The 14,254-nt window shown below is 37.9% G+C and overlaps 1 long non-coding RNA gene across 1 annotated transcript; it reads left to right on the forward strand.

Annotated features, from left to right (window-relative positions):
- The first annotated feature begins 445 nt into the window (after positions 1-445).
- LOC116092318 lies at positions 446-4,903 on the forward strand. Its single transcript, XR_004119201.1, has 2 exons — positions 446-529; positions 4,724-4,903. It is a non-coding gene; the product is annotated as an uncharacterized LOC116092318 (long non-coding RNA).
- Positions 4,904-14,254: the final 9,351 nt, after the last annotated feature.

Below are 14,254 nucleotides of genomic sequence, written 5' to 3' on the forward strand. Positions count from 1 at the left end.
CTCAAGGAAACACATTTTGGGCTTCAGGTTGACAGAAATGGCAGAGAATAAATTTTGTACTGTTTTAAGCTGTTAAATATGTGGTAACTTTTACAGAAAGAACTGAATTATCCCTACCATTATAGACAGACAGTTCTTTGGGTCATTTTTAGGTAAAAGGAATATTTATAAACTTACAAAGAAAGAGGTGGTTTAACTTGTCAGGCTTCAGCTATGGTAAGGTGTGTCTAATAACCATAAATGAGGTTTGAATCCATGCTACCAAAAGTCCAACAGATTACTGAAATTGCTACTTTTACTATTGTTAAAAATTGCTTATGTGATTGAAACTGTGGCCCTCCTGTCTTGGCACCGTTGTATTTTACTGCTTATCTCTAGTTCTTAAATTTCAAGCTAGAGTGTCTACCTTACTTTAATGTATACACTGTGATTTATCTTATAGGCTTTCTGCTATATGCTATTTATGATCCAAGTTTAACAAGAAAAGCAAATATTTGGAGAGAGAAAACAGGACTTCTACAAAAAACTGGTGAGATTATTTATACTGATGGAGATATTGTTCTTTCAAGAAAACCAATTAAAATCTATGATCATTCTTTCAAATCATTCTTTAAATTCCCATTTATATTCATAGGTTCTTTTTCTCCCACCCCCGTCTTTATAAATAATGTATTTAATCAGAGTCCAAAAACAAACCAATCATTCAACCAAAGGAATGACCCACTCTGCGAACATATGCAAAAAAAAAATAAACAAACCCCAAACAATTAAAATTTATCAGTAGTCATTTTGAAAATGAACACAAACGATTTGAATAATATTCCTCATATTCTATATTTCTATCTGACTAGTATTGAAACAGAGGACAAAAGACTAACGTTCTGTGTTCTGGTAGACTACTTACTTAGGTGTGAAAACCTCCTTCTCTTCGATAAAAGCCCTATGACTTGGTATGTGAAATGAAGTTCTAAATGCCCTCATCAGAGGTAGATGCGATGAGGTGCTTGATAGGCAAAGACTATACCATTTGAAAAGGTGCAGGAGAAATTCCTTATCTGTATTTACTTATTTTGAAAGTGTAAGTACCAGGTATGATGGAACAGACCTTTCATCTCAGAACTCAGGATGCTGAGGCAGGAGGATTTCATGTTCCATGCTAGCTTGTGTTCCAGAGCAATTTCCAGGGTATTTTGAGCTATGTAGTGAGACACGAGAGAGGGAAAGGAAGAGGGAGAGGGAGAGGGAGACAGAGAGAGGGAGAGGGAGAGGGAAACAGGGAAAGGGAGAGGGAGAGGGAGAGGGAGAGGGAGAGAGGTGGGGGGATGACTGCACACATGGCACAAACATTAGCATATAAGCACACATCAAAAGATAAAAATCAAAGAAGTATATATTTGATTTCACATTTTACTTAAAACAATTATCTTCTGAGATACATTCTTTATAAATACTATGAAAAACCCAGATAGATGTTCAAGAACCAGGATAATCTATACGGCTCCTGTGATAGCCAATTTTCTGTTTCCACTTGGCTAGGCAATGAGGCTCAGTTGTTTGGTCAAAAATAGCCATGACACTATAGAAAGTTTTAGATATGATTAATACTTGTATCCAGTAAACTCAGTAAAGCATGCTCCCTTCCATATTGTAGCTGTGACACATCCTATCAGCCAGTGTTCTGAGCCAAGAGGAAAGTTCCATAGGTAGAAGACATTCTGTCTCAAAACTGAACAGAGACATCAATTTTGCTAGCGAGTCCCATGGGCAGGCCTTTACTGAAAACTGCCTTTTCTGGACTGCAATGCCAGCTGGCACTGGATGCTTTAGCCTGCTGTAATCATATGATCGCTCTTCATCTCTCTGTCTCTCCTCTCTGTGTATTTCTCTGTCTCTCTCCCCTTTTCTCTTTCCTTTTGTGTATATGTCTGCCTCTCTCTTTTTCTGTCTCTGTCTTTTACATCTGTCTCCTTGCCTCTCTTTCTCTGTGTATCTCTGTCTCTCTCTTTCTCTGTCTTTGTCTGTTTGTCTCTATGTCTCTGTCTTTCTCTGTGTATTTCTCTGTCTCTCTCTGTCTGTCTCTATCTCTGTGTCTCTGCCTATGTCTCTGTTTGTCTCTCTCTTTGTTCATCTTCCTTGGGTTTTTCCATCAAGACTCCACCATTTTGCAGTTTCTGAATTATTTTGCATAAGCTTTATTTTTGTAAAAAAACCCAATAATTAAAGAGTTTTATAGACATTCTAACTCAAGGTGGGCATGTTTTGTGTGTGTGTGTGTGTTTCATGTGTGTGCTTGCATGTGAAGATCATGTAACAACCGTTAGTGTTGCTTCTTAGGGGCAGTCCAACTTGCTTTCATTGACATGGAATTTGTCCAGTAGACTATTCTGGCTGTCTATCAAGGCCTAATGATTCATATGTTTCAGCCTACTCTGTTTTGGGATTATAAATAGTTTTATAGACAGTCTATTTCATGTCTACCATGTCTGGCCTTTTCATGTGATTTCTGAGAACTTGAACTGTGGTCCTTGTGCTTGTGTGACAAGCATTTTTCTGACCAAGCCATCCCCCAGGCCTTCTGACTCTTTCTAAATCCCTCTGTAGTGACAATCATTACTGTGTTCCAGTTTTTAAGTGTATCTATTGGTGATTATTTTTCAATAATGCTCTAGCCAATGATATTTAAACAAAATTGCCATAACTGTTGTTAAAATAAGCTTAATGACTCTGGATCAAGTCTATCTTAAGCCTTGCTTTGTCTACTATAAAATAAGACCTTTTAATAATATTTAGGATAAAGTTGTATTTGCATTTTCTTTAGGCTCAAAGTGGAATTTCTGATTAAAACCCTACAAAAGCTTTGGGAATAGCCAGATAATTAAAAGCAAAGCAAGCCATGGTCAGAAGGCCTAAGTTCTTTCAAGATTAATAATACAAATTAATATGGAAGGCATACATATTGTTTTGGAAGGGACATTCAAAGAGCAAGCCTGAAAATATTTCAACTCTAAAACTCCCTTTCTTTGATCGATACTGAGGAATTTCCCCCTTATGTAGTTTGTGATTCAGATTATTGTCTTCATAAACATGTTCCTTTTTACAGAATTAACTGTGTCCTCTATCATCTGACATAATAAACGAAAGTCATTTCTCTTAAACACATCAACAGCTCAAGGAAAAAACAAGTTTTCTCCCTAGGGCTGGGGGAGGACTTTGACTTTGCACTTTAAAATCATTGCTCTGTTCCAAGAGGATATTAGGATCATTTGACTGACAACAGGAAAAATTTTCCTGGCAGAGAAGGAGGCCAGAGGAGATTCATATGCAGACAAAATTTTAACTATCGGCTTGTTTGTATCTCCCATGTCTACTCTAATATGCCAAGCTGGGATAAATCAAATGGGCTCTAAAAAATGATAGATAAAACTGTGATTTTGCAATAATTCTGGAGTTTTGCAGACTATCTATCTTAAGCATGCCTTTTTCTCCTAGTGTTATTTATTACCAGATAAAGATAAACAGCTATTTCAATATACTCAGAAAAACTCCTCCAAAACTCTGCATTTTAAGTGTTATAAAGATATGACAGTTTTGTTTAAGTGCCAGTGTGAGGTTAAAGAGACTGAGCCACACAGAGAGATGTGTAAAAGCTGTTGGAAACCAGGATGGGGAGCAAATCAGATGATGTAGTTTAGTGCTTGGTAGATGGGTCCCTTTTTCTGGAGGCCATACTCAAAGGGGTCATCAGACCTCAAGTGTTCTAGCACAGCATCTAGGGAAAGCATTTATACAGTTTGCCTGTTTTTCAGATGCTTAGGGCTGGTCATCTGTCATGTGTTTAGGAACTGGCTCCAGGCACAACTATATAGGGCACAGCACACATGGTTGGACATCAGGAAGCAAAGCTTGGAGCCTTCAAGATGGATTCCATTAGGTTTTATAGCAACTTTAGAACTGTTCAATTCTTTCCTGGATTTCTCAATGCTGATCATCTACATGAGAATGTGCAGAACAACAGTCGTAGATTTCACTTGTGATGCAAATTCCAACCTATATGATAATACTTGTTGAGAAGTTCAGGACCGCTTTATTTCTGTGTGTAAGAGGAACAGATGAGAACTGGAGAGATGGCTCAGCTGTTAGAATTGGCTGCCCTTGCAGAGGACCAGGTTCAGTTCCCAGTACCCACATAGCTCATAACTGTCTGTTAGCTTCAGTTCCTAATGTAGGTTTTAGGTTAGAAATACTCTTATAATTTTTAGATCTCAGTTTAATTATAACTACTATTTTATTATTTTGGAATATTTTCTCCAAAAATTGCTATTCCTTATTTCCTACAATGTTTGCTATTTGATAGGAAAGCTATCTTTCATTTTATACATTTTAATTTATTTTCCTCTATGCTTCTTACAATCAAATATCAGGTTGGTTTATTTTAAACCTTAGGTGATAAAACAAGTTCACAGTTATTTACCTATGTTGTGTATACTGTACTAATAAACCATGAGTCTGAAAAGTGATTCATTAACCTGGTTAAAAATTAACTAAAAATGATTTACATCTTAGAAAATACTGAAGAATTGTAATAGTTATGTCCAGTAAGTTTTAGCTTGCCTTTTTGGTTGCTTGGTCTAAACATAAGTTTAAGGGATTATGATGCTAAGATTTTTAGCTGATATCTGACTACAGGGAACATAATCATGTCTTACTCTTCTTCATTCTCTAGGAGGTGCCTCTTCAGACTGCCCAGTACTCTGCTGTTACTGTCTGTCTGCTAATCTATGTTTAAGGACAGTTCCAATTAACTCCAGAAAAATCAAAATGGGATTAACACTCTTCACCCCCCCAGGAATAATACACAGCAAATATAGTGGTGTCACATTTATCAAATAAATACTCTAAAGTGCTAAACAGAGCTTATTTCCACTGTCAAGGAAGCATGTATGTGGAGCTTACTATACTACAAGAGGATGATCTGAACACTGGACTTATAGTAATCTATTTATTCCTCTAGCAAAGCTAGGAATGGGCACAGTGTTTTCAGATATGGGTTAATGATACTGATAAGAAAGCCAAGTAGGAGGAAGGTTAGGAACCATAAGTCATACATTCAAGTCACAAAGCTGGGATTTGAAACCAAGCAGTTTACCTGCATAAGCCCTTCTTCTTCATCACAGCATGGCCCACATTTACTATACTGCCTATGTATACTTGATCACTTTTCTATGTATAGAGCATATTGTCCTGCAGATAGGGAATATGAAAACACGCATGAGACAATTTCTGCTTTCAGGATCCGTAAGTTGGAAAGAGAAGAGCAGTATAAGATTGTAAACATTAGGCAGCAGATTCTGGAATAAAAGTCATTCAGATGAGTTCTCTAGAAATTGTAATGTACCATGGTCTTGATAGCAGATAGTATTTGGAAAGAGTTCACATATCTTGATTTTTGAGACATTTAGCCTAAAGATCAAGGACTTTTTATGCTCTGCAATAGTCATCTGAAATATGAATAGCTTAAAAATGCATCTCAGACTCACTCAGACAGATGGTCTGAAATAATTTGAATCATCTGTGGGCATAGTGAGCACTTGATTAACCCTCAGCAGGTGAGTGAGACTCTCTAATACAAAACAAAGGGATTCAAAACTGCCATCGTTGTGCCATAAACAGAAGAATTAGAGTGAGTGGATAATTCAGAAGATGCTGTCTCAGTGCCTTTAAAAGTGGGACATGTAACGCCTTGGGCTGCAAACAATTAGTCCTGCGTGTCACCGAAGCTTGGGAGTGACAACACCCTTTGACAGCTCTGAACGACGAGCCTGTGCCCAGGAGAACAGCATCCAGGAACTGCCTTGATTTGATACTTCTCTTTGTTTAAAGCAGCCAACACTTCAGTGATCTAGTGTACTCCAGGGTTCTATTTATCTGTTCATACTGTAATGCAATTGTTTCCGAAGAAATAATGGGTAAGTTAAATAACATGGCCAATGGCACCCCAGGATAAATAAGAATATGGGAAATTTTAAATTGCTAAAACCCCCATACATTTATGTCTGCCATCTCTTTCAAGTTAAGAAGTGATTGGATTTTTCTTCTCCATATCTTACATGCTGTATGAACTATATCTTGTACCCTGACCCCCATTTTTAGTTAATTACAGTTTATTCTTTACATTTCTTGTTTGTAGAAAACATCAGTTACTTAACATTAACGCATTTCACAGAGTTTGTTTAATTGATATATGACTCAAAGCCTGGGGTCATCATTTTCTACGTGATTAGTTGTTCAAATCTGGAGAACCTGAATGCTTTCCTCTCTCCCCTTCACAGCTAATTTGTATGTTATCTCAATCATACCTCTCAAATAAGTCATAAATGTGTATAGTTCGTGAAGTCTAATGATTTCTCAGACCCAGGGGCATGTATATTCTGGCTGAAAATAAACTCTGGTGTTCTGACTCCTGACTCAGCCATCTCTCTGATGGATAAGACTCAGAATGGGAAATTTTATCTAATTCTGATTTCTCTTTTTTTTTCCATAAAGTATTACATATTAAAAGATCCAGAGTTCATTGCAAATGTTAGAGGGAAAGTGTGGAAATCATAACCCACGGTAATGTTTGCAAAATAATGTCAGCTGTGAGAAATGGCTCTGCAGTCTTGATTCTGCTTGTAATAAAGAACCTCAATGAACATCCACCAGGTCAAGGTCTTGACCCATGCTAAGTGTCTTCCTGTCATTACCTCCCTAGGAATACGGTATTAGCAATCCTTTCTTTCTTCCCCTCCTGATTTCTTGCCCTTTCCTTTTTGACTATAAGTATCTTCATATTCCTTTTTCTTTCTTTCTTGTTTTGTTTTTGTTTTTGTTTTTGTTTTTTGAGAAAGGGTTTCTTTGTATAGCCCTGGCTGTCCTGAAACTTACTTTGTAGACCAGGCTGGCCTCGAAATCAGAAATCTGCCTGCCTCTACCTCCCAAGTGCTGGGATTAAAGGCATGCGCCACCACTGCCTGGCGTATCTTCATATTTCTAACATAAGAATAAACAAATCAAGTATTGATCTTTTTTAAAAAGCCAACTTAAAATAAACCTAGAATAAACTAGTAAATGTATTTGTTCTGCTTCTAGAGACCATGAAGAGTTTCTTTAGTCAGAATGCTTAGAACAGAGCACCATAGGGCTTTTCTCATTGCCTGCATATCTCATACTCCTCAAAGTCTGCAGTTGCTGACTTGGCTGCCATCATGGCTTCCATCTTGGCTGCCATCTTTGTTTTAAGCATACAGGAAAAACAATGGTTGAGAAAACTGGAAAGCTACAGACTTCTGCAACAGCATGGTTTCCTGGCTTTCTTTCTATCTCTGGGATGTTCATATCTTGCACTGTGAGCTCCTTTTCTGCTTTCCCTTCAGGGTTGTTGAAGCACACAGTAAATGTTGGTTAAGTGCTAGACATTCTCTGGGTAGTCTCACTGACCTCATTGGTCATCTCCAGGCATGACAAATAGGAGACTGCTTCAACCTCATCTCTTTCTAGAAGGGACTGACTTAGCTGTGGAGAATGTACATAGAGTTTCCAACTTTGGGCTCTGGAGTGTTGCTTTTAACTGAGCTCCTCTACCTCAGTCCAAAGCTTTCGTGTAGGACCTAATCCAACAAGGAATAAGAAGTGTCTGAAAAGAGAACCATTAGAAGATGTGGTTGTTTCGGCCCTAAGAGGAACCTGTGCAAGATGAATCTGGAAACCTTGATATATAGAAGGATAGGACATCTTCAAAGACTGGTCAAAAAGGGGTAGTTTGAGGAATAATCAGAATAATAACAATAACAAAGCAACATAAAAAAAACGAAAACATGAAATATCTGTGAGCCCATATGGAAGGAAATCCATAAACCACATTGGTTGTCTTAGGAGAATACTGGAAACCAACTCATTAATCTCAAAAATAGTAAATGAATACATGTAACCTGCCTTCCAGTACTAGCTTCCTGAGTACAATCAAATATTTGATGAATGAAGACCTCCTCCCATAGAAGTATTTAACCTAGTCAATGAACATAAACTTCAAAAAGCAGCATTATATTACTGTTTTGCAAATAACTTATGTAATGGTGGATCCAGGTGAAGATACAAATAAATATACAGAACAAGCTTACTTATAAGTGCTACTATAAAAACTCCTAAAAATATTAGTATATAGGGGCTGAGAAAGTGACTCTTTCTGTCAGCAAAGTGTTTGTAGCAAAATCATGAGAACATAAGACTGGTTCATTAGAACCAACTACAAAAGTTGTGTGAAGCAGGTCTATAATCCATGTGCTGAGGAAGTCAAGACAAGAGCATGTTTGGGGTTGGCTGCCTGGATGGCTGAGCTGAATTGGTGAGCTCAGGTTCAGTGAGGGACCCTTTCTCAAGAAATAAAGTAAGGAGTGATCGAGGATGATATTGGCCTCTGGCCTCCATACACATTTACACACACACACATAGATATTAACAAAACATTTATTATTTATTAAAGATGACTAAAATGATTTATATAGTAAATCAAAATGGTTTAATATTTAGTAACAAGCTAAAATATTTCAGCATGTTATAAATCTAAGGACAAAGTTATGAGATCATTTCCCATGGCCCTGAAAACACACTGGACAAAATTGAGTACCTATTTTTAAAATAAGAGCAAATACCAGTTACTTACCATAATAAAATACAACTCAGTCTCAAAGATAATGTCTTTATGGATAATATCTTAATGGAGAAAACATGGGTGATATTGCCTACAGTTGGCACCAGAATAAAGATATCCCACCATCCTCTCTGGGCTTTTACTCTGAGCAGACCTTGGGTGCAAACTCCGCAGCCAGTCCCACAACACCCAAAGGAAGCTCCACTCCCTGGTGCTCTAACATGCTGAGAATCAGAGGTGAGAAGGACCCAACATCTGTCCCAACACTGGGAGTAACTGGGACCAACAGGACCCAAACACGCAGGAATTCTGCCAGCCTAGTGGCACTGCTTCCTTCTGGTCTGTCTGGGCCAGTGCCCTGAGCAGACCTTGGGAGCAAACTCCACAGCCAGTTCCACAACACCCAGAGGAAGCCCCACTCCTAGACACTCTAACAAGCCCAGGATCACAAGATTCCAGAATCACAGGATCACAGAGACAGCTTGACTCTGAGGAGTTCTGACACAACCAGGATTACAGGAAGGATAGATTCCAGTCAGATTTAGCAAGGGCAGGTAGCACTAGAGATAACCAGATGGTGGGGAACAAGTGTATTTTAAGTGTCCTGACCACATGTGTACACATGCTCAGATGTGTATAGTGATGAATTTATCATTTTTACTTTGGTCATCAATGTATAACCTGTACATATGTCAAATCAGTCACCACAGTGTATATTTATTTATCATCTATCTATCTATCTATCTATCTATCTATCTATCCATCTATCTATCTAATTTTTATATGTGTGGGTTTGGCCTGCATAAATGTCTATATAACAGAGGCATGCATTGCCTATGGATGCCAGAAAATGTTGATAGATTTCCTGGAACTGGAGTTATGGATAGCCGTGAGACATCATGTTGGTGCTGGTAATCAAACCTGGTCCTGTAGAGTGCAGCTGGGTTTCTTAACTGCTGAGCCATCATTCTAGCCAAAAGTACATATATTTTTGCCAATCAATTATGAATATTTTTGAAAAGGTAAAAGCCTTAAAACATTGACCCATAACATTTCTCAAAACAAATCCACAAAATTACCTTTTCTGGAAAGCCTTCTAAATGTTGCACATAATGACAAGGTGAGCACTTACCAGTCATTTTGTGCATACTGTGTGCCAGACATGGATTTAGAACTCTACAGATAATTATTTGTTGAATATTTAAATAGCCTTAAGACATAGGCATTACTACTGTTTCAGCACAATATAAGGAAGTGCATTATTTTGTATGCATCAAGAAAGAGACAATAGAATTTAGAAATTCAAAAGGAACAGCTATAAGGTTGGATCAGTAAAAAATGGTTGATGAGTAGCAACAAAATTTGAAAGAAGAAGTAATGGGCCGAACTGGTTAAGTCCCAGTTTGATGACACAGATCATGTGTCAGCTCTTCAAGAACCTGAGTCCTAATTGGACTCATTAATTTATACTGAATAGAATGTCTCATTATTTTTTATTTCAGTGTGTGATCAAATATCCAAAATTATCAGTGTTATGGAAACTTACACTGAGTAGATGAGTTTACTAGCGTGAGTCTTGAATACCATGGGGGAATGTACAGAAAAGCACACTGCACTTTAGTAGTATTCTGCTGTAGACTGCAACTAGGGTCAGGTGTTCATGAGCTTTCAATGCCCAGGACTTGCTGCTAAGAATCATGGCTGAGTTAGGGCATTCTCTGCAGCACAGTGCAGTGAGAGTAGAGGAGCTTTTCTCACACCCATCTATCTATGTAAACTATGCATGTAGCCCAGATGTGTGTTCCATTTTATAGCCAACACATCTCTTCGATTCCAAAATCTTACACTGGCTTTCTCTTAAGGAGAATGGAGATCTGGGCCACTGAGGCTCTTGCTGCTTTTTAATCCTAGAATTTCAGTTCTTTTAAAAATGGAAAGACAGGTGGTACAGATTAATAACAGGACCAATAAAGAAGCATTGAGGCTTATGGCACAGATGTTGCTTAGTCATTTAAACTTGTGGTACCTGGTGCTAAGTTATGTGAACCCATTGAAGGAACCTAACTTGTTTTCCAAATGATGTCTACCAATCAAGAAGAGCAAAACAATTCCACAGCAATTATAAATACAAGAAGATAGTGTGGTCATGGGTCATGTAAGAGTCAAACAAGTGTATTTCTGGAATACAGAGTTTCTTTTAGTGAATTTTGATGATGCAAGACTCAGAAATCTCCTCAACATAAATCACACTTAGCTCTTTCTACTGCCATAATATTCAAACTTGAGGTGAAGAGGCATGAAAACTTTTACCTATGAATCACTGTAATGTAGGAAAGCAAAGTGTATGCAACAAAGATTCACATTGTCCTTAGGAGTAATGGATATATAAAGGTTCAAAAACTGAAGGCCAGAATTTCTGTTATGTATCTAAGATGAAAACATACACATTTTCCTGGTTTACATTTATGGCAAAATGATTTTCCTACAAGATTTTAAAGACTTTTTGAACACTAAGTCACGTAAGGATTCAATAACTTTGTTTTTCATTTGTCTTGTCTCTTTCCTGATCTCTGAACCTCACCAAACAAAAACAGAAAGAAAAGAAGGCATCTGAATGTAACGAGAAGAGAACATGTTTAAGAAAATGTAGGTGACTTAGCCCTGTTGTTAGATTTTGATTGTAATTAAGTATTTTTTATTTCTAATTGAAAAAAATTTAAAAAAGAATAATATTCCATGACATGAAAGTTATGTGGAATTCAAATTTTCATGTTTAGAAGAAAAGTTTTATTGAAATACATTACCATTTACTCAGTTTTGTGCTATTTTTGGCTGGTCTATTCCAATAAATGATGGGGAGTCATAGCAGAGATTTTACATGGCCCACAAAGACAAAATACTCACTCTTCAGCCACAGAAGGAATTTAACAATCTCTTCCATAATATAATGTCAAAAAGCAGTATGTGGGATAATGTGCAAATTTCTATTCCCACAACCTATTTATTGACTAAGAATCAGATTAAGACCTCTACATTTTTTAATGATATTGTTGAACTAAAAGAAAAGGCTTAATTATTTAATAAATCAATTAATTTTAAAAAAAAATCCCAATAGAACCTTAGAAACTGAAGGCCCACGTTAGAGTATTGTGCTGTCATGCTTGTGAAAAGTAGACCACGTAGAACGAAATACCTGTAGATCTGCAGAGACTCGGAATGAATCTAGTAGTGTTGTGAAGAACTGAATAAAAGAAAGGAGTAAAAATACAGAGGAGGAGGAAGGAGAGAAGGAAAGGGAGAGAGGAAGAATATCAGGAGGAAAAAGGAAGGAAGGAGTGGGTGAGAACCTTCAAGAGAAACATCTCAAAATCATCTAAGAGTCAGAAAATGGCATCAATAAATGGCATGAAAAAGTGCTGTTTTATTGGAGGAATCTAGAAATAACAGAGTTACACATTTAGGATGAATCACAGCTTGAATCCAAATAATTTAGCAGAAAGTGCCTAGAAAGGCACTATGATTTCACAGTTGTACCACTAAGAGCTTTAAGGTCTACCTATCTAGCTCTCCAGAGGAGGACAGAATAGCTGACGTATGGTGTATAACCAGCAAATATTGAATGATGGTGAGCTTCCACAGGTTAACTAATGTGATGGTTTGAATGAGAAACTTTCTCCATGGGCTCATGTATTTTAAACACTTGGTATCTTGATGGTACATTTGTTTGAAGAGATTATGGAATCTTTAGGAGTTGAAGCCTCCCTGGAAGAAGTTTGTCATTGAAGGTAGACTGCAAGTTCATAGTTCAACTCCAGTTACTGTTCTCTTTCTTTGCTCTTGTGTTTTCTTGTAGCAACAGAAAAGTAATCCACACACAAGTAATTTTGTTAAGTTCTGTTTTCTCTTCTAGTAGATGAGGGGGTGAGGATATCTACTTTTTTGTTGTCTTTTTGAAACAGGGTTTCTCCGTATAGCCCTGGCTGTCCTGGAACTCACTCTGTAGGCCAGGCTGGCCTCAAACTCAGAAATCCACCTGCCTCTGCCTCCCAAGTGCTGGGATTAAAGGCGTGCGCCACCACCACCCGGCGGATAGCTACTTCTTATTGTTACTGTGAAAACTACATTTATATAAAGCCTGGAACCAGTATCCATCATATCAGAGGGCCTTGACTAATGGCTAAGTATATGGCCCTGGCTGCTCCGGAATTTACTAAGTATACTGAGCTGGCCTCAAACTCGCAGAGATCCATGTTTCTGCCTCCTGAGTGCTGTGAATAAAGGCATGGTCCACTACATCTGGCCTGTTACTATTACTTCTATCTCATTATTTTAACGATACTGTCAAGCAGATAGTAGTTATTCAGAGTATGTGTTGACAGTATAATTAGGAAAAAAAATATCCCTCAACAGCCAGCGTTAACCTGTCTGAAAGACTGTGATCTGAATGGACAGCTAACATGACAAATTGTCTGAGCTGCTATGAGCTGAGATTATTACAGTTGTAAGTTCCTTTTACTCGCAGTAGCCTTAACATTATCAAGCCTATGAGGCCCTGGAGACACATCGGCCTTGCACTGTTGTAAGATATTACACAGAAATAGCACAGTCCATTGATGATTACAATCAGACATGAGTTTGATTGAGATAAAGAGGCAAAGGAGTCAGAAGGAGAAAAAATCTATGCATTTCCTGAAGAATGCCACATGCCGAAAAAGTTCTTTTTCCAAGCTTTTCAGAATATGAAGGGCTCTGTGACTGTCTTCCCCACACATTGAAGACAGAAGCAAAAAGGAAATCAAACCTTTAGTTCTGGCCTGTCCATGACCTTCCTTAGAAGTTAATTGAGATAGGAAAGAAAAAGTAACAAATCTTTCCCCATTCAATTATAGCGCACACTTCCCAGTCTCTTTCTTTCTTTCTTTTTTCTTTTCCTTTTTTCCTTTCTTCATCCTTTCTCATCATTATGAAGCATTAAAACTAACCATAAAAAGGGTTGGATTTATGAAACTCCTCGTAATTCAAACAAGAGCCAGAGCACATAAAAGTTTGAGACTGGATTTTTCTTTGTGTGAATGTGTGTGTATATGTGTGTGGTTCGTGTGTGTGTCTGTGTGTGTGTGTGTGTGTGTGTGTGTGTGCATGCACATATGTGCATAGTGTGTGTGTGTGCATGTATGTGTGTGTGCATGTATGTATGTGTATGCACACGTGTACATATGTAATGCAGTTTCACAGCACGCTGACTTGCATTGCATCATTCGATTCTAACATCTCTGAGGCAGGCAGGCAAATCACCACTCCCAACCTCCATTTAGAAAGAAATATCCTAAAATTGAAATCACAAAGATTTCTTCCAAGTTCACATGGATAGAATGCATCAACGTCCAGACAAAAATTCCAGCTCTTTGTCTAGCTCTTCCCACTGGAGGGTACTTTCTTTGTCCACCAGCCTCCAGGACAAAGGGGTAAAGAGCAGAGGGCGGTGGACAAAGGCAGCCTATGAACAAACCTCCAGGCCTTGAGCTGAGCTAGCCATAGGCTTGGCCGTCGTTATATGAAACACATGCC

Source organism: Mastomys coucha, unplaced genomic scaffold (assembly GCF_008632895.1).
Source record: "Mastomys coucha isolate ucsf_1 unplaced genomic scaffold, UCSF_Mcou_1 pScaffold15, whole genome shotgun sequence".
In the NCBI taxonomy this organism is placed as follows: Eukaryota; Metazoa; Chordata; class Mammalia; order Rodentia; family Muridae; genus Mastomys; species Mastomys coucha.